Source organism: Triticum dicoccoides, chromosome 4A (genome assembly GCF_002162155.2).
Source record: "Triticum dicoccoides isolate Atlit2015 ecotype Zavitan chromosome 4A, WEW_v2.0, whole genome shotgun sequence".
In the NCBI taxonomy this organism is placed as follows: Eukaryota; Viridiplantae; Streptophyta; class Magnoliopsida; order Poales; family Poaceae; genus Triticum; species Triticum dicoccoides.
The window spans coordinates 666,287,618-666,290,746 of NC_041386.1; the positions used below are offsets into that span (position 1 = coordinate 666,287,618).

At 43.9% G+C, this 3,129-nt stretch overlaps 1 pseudogene; it reads right to left on the minus strand.

Moving 5' to 3' along the window:
- LOC119284011 overlaps positions 1-3,108 on the minus strand; it is a 5,460-nt pseudogene extending 2,352 nt beyond the window's left edge.
- Positions 3,109-3,129: the final 21 nt, after the last annotated feature.

Genomic DNA, 3,129 nt, shown 5'->3' on the forward strand with positions numbered 1-3,129 from the left:
CAACCATGATTCAGACAAAATAAAGAAATCACTTTAGTTTGACCATTAAATCAACATGAAAGCTTCCCCAACGGTATTAGCAGATAGTTTTTTAGTTTATGAAGTATGGCATTACTCTTTGCAATGTGAAGCTTGAATTCCCAGCAAATCAGGTCTTAAGAGAAACAAAACAAGTTTAATCTGGAGTAATTTTGTTTTCCACTTTTATACTTTTTTTAACATATGTTATTCAGGAATTCCCTTTTTATCGTAACAGAGAAGATATAACTAAACAAATTTTGAATTAAGAACTATGTAATCAAGTTTTTTTGGTGGGAGCCCGGGGGCGGGGGTGTTCATTCTATAGTGTTTGGCAATCCAACCAGACTAGTGATTTCCATACTGCATCTGAGATGATCTGGAAAAATATGTTCCAGACCTAGTGACCTACCGAGGTCGAAGTACTATTTACCTAGTAAGGTTGTGTAACAGAAATATTAGTTCTGGACCAGACCTGTCCAGACAATCACTCAGATCAGTTACCTCTTTCCCAACGTGTTCATGCTGTAGTGTTTGGCAATCAAACCAAACTAGCGGTTTCCATACTGCATCTGAGTGATGGTCTGGACAAGTCTGTTCCAGACCTACCGAGGTCAAAGTACTATTTACCTAGTAAAGTTGTTTAACAGAAATGACCAAATGATACTACCCTAAGATAAATGGGAACAAGGACGAAATTACAATAAAGAAACAAAATAAATGTGTAGTAGTGAAACAGTTCTAAAGATGCCCAGAAAAAAAATATGATCAACAAACAATTGTAGTGTAGGTGTGGGAAAGAGATGCCTCATCTGATGAGCATTGCAGGAAAAGTTCAACTAATGAACAGGATATATGAAACTAAAAACTGACAGAGTAGTCAAGAATCTTACTTAAAGATGGTTTTTGGCCAATGCTTCCTGCTGCACTGCTCAATAAGCTTCTGCTTGCATTCCCTAAGTTCTCCAACCTCAACCCCCAATCCATGGCCAACTCCGGTTGTCAACACTTGCTGATTGCCTCCACCAAGAAGCTTGCTTAATGCATCCCGGGTGGCATTGAGCTTAGCGATTACCATCTGCTCTGAGGAGCCCATCCCAAAGAGTGCCCCACCAACAAATACATTTACAACCACTGTTCCACCCTTCTGCCAAGTCTTGAATTTTACATCTTTCCCATATTTCTGGCACAGTTCATGCAACGTAGACACAGATTGCTCATCTATTGTTTCTACCGTGACAATGGGCTCAAAGAGGAACCTTGTTACCTACATAATAAACAGTGATATCATTATTCGCCACCCATTATTCTAGTGAACTGCTCTCTCCGTAAATAAATATGTCGTTTTAGAGAGCAGAGGTCCATTTTTTTAACTTTCACAAATATTGTTGGTAAAGCTATCTTGGATTGGTCATACCAAAATGAAATCATACGATTCTTCATAGAAAATTACATAGATTTTTATCAGCGTATTATGACGGGAGTTATTAGTTAAGTTATTTTCTGGAAACCTCAGATCAACATATTATTGAATGGGAAATAACATGAAAGATGGATTACAAACCTCCCAGAGCTTCTCAAGATTAAAGTTGCAATCCACATAGACAGTAGCGGCAATGGACTCAACTATATCAGCAAGCACCTTGGGAGCCTTAAATACAGTGCCACCATAGGGCGTAGTGCCAAGGTCATCCTCTAACTCTTGTTTCACTGACTGGATAAACTGTCCTACCTGCATAAAGGTGTACCCAGTAACATGACAATGGTAGCCAAAAACAGTTCATCTAATATCCACATCTCCAAGAGATAACATCAATCACTTAACAATTGAAGTGTATTATGCCTTATGAACCCGAATGGAGCGGCCGGACTACTTACCAATTCCAGTTTCAGCATTGCTAAATACAGTACTAAACTTAGTCTTGCATCACTAAATCAAAACTAAGATGTGACGAGAGCTGATATAGATAGATGTTTAGCACTACGTTTTGCCCTCAAATTAAGCCCATCAAACCGCTCGAGCAGACAGTTAAGAGTGGATGATTTATTAAATATAACATCTATATATATAACAGAGCCCCCAAATCTATCACTTCTAACCCAGAGGAGGAGGATCCGAGGACGCTTTACCAACAAATCGAGGTCTAAGAACAAAGAACAAGAGGCCATCAGCCATGCTTTGTGCTCAAAGCCCGTTGACAACGTGTTTGGTAGTCTTAGGGAAGGGGAAGGGGAATTAGTGGTGGGAGTTGGATGTGGGGTTTAGACGTGGGAAATAGATTTCTAGTCTCACTCCCTTATTTGGTGAAGGGACTTTTTCGTGGGAATTTGACAGAAAAACTAACAAAGAAAACGGGCCCACCGGTTAAACTTTAAGTGCTGCACCCACCTACTTCCCATTCCCTAATACCAATTACCCCGAAACAAACAGGCTGTGACCGCTTAAGCGGACAGTCAACAATGGATAATTTATAATAATATATAATATAATAATAAAGTACGAAACAGAACCCCAAATCCATGGCTCCTAACTCAGGGAAGGAGAATCCAAGGATACATACCAAGAGATCTAGGCGAGGACAGTTGCGTCGGAGCAGCGGGTAGAGATCGTGGCGCACGGCAACGCGCGCCAGCTTCTCGGTGGAGATGTTGGCGGCCCGAAGCGTGGAGAGCGCGTCGGGGCTGACGGTGGGGTTGGTGAGGTAGAGGAAGTTGGAGAAGGCGAGGCCGAGCGCCGCGTCCCCGACGAACTCGAGCCTCTGGTACGAGCCGGCTGCGCCACCGGCGAAGGACTCGTGGGTGAGTGCCTCCTCAAGCAGGGAGCGCTTGTTCAACTGGTACTGGAGAAGCCTCTTCACGCGGGGCCACTGCCTCCTCCCTGCCCGCCACGAAGCCGGGCGACGGCAGCGTGATGGGGCCCGACGGCGAAGGCGACGAGGCGCGGTGCTTGTGGGAGCCAGGCTCCATCGTCCCTGGTGTGCCGGTGCGCGTGACCGTCTGGCTACATCGAGAGGGGGGAGATGAAATTTTGGAGAGGAGGCGCCGCCAAAAGAAAAAAACAGAGGAGCTCACCTTGATAGATGAGCTCATGGTGGCTTCGGGAGTTGCTAC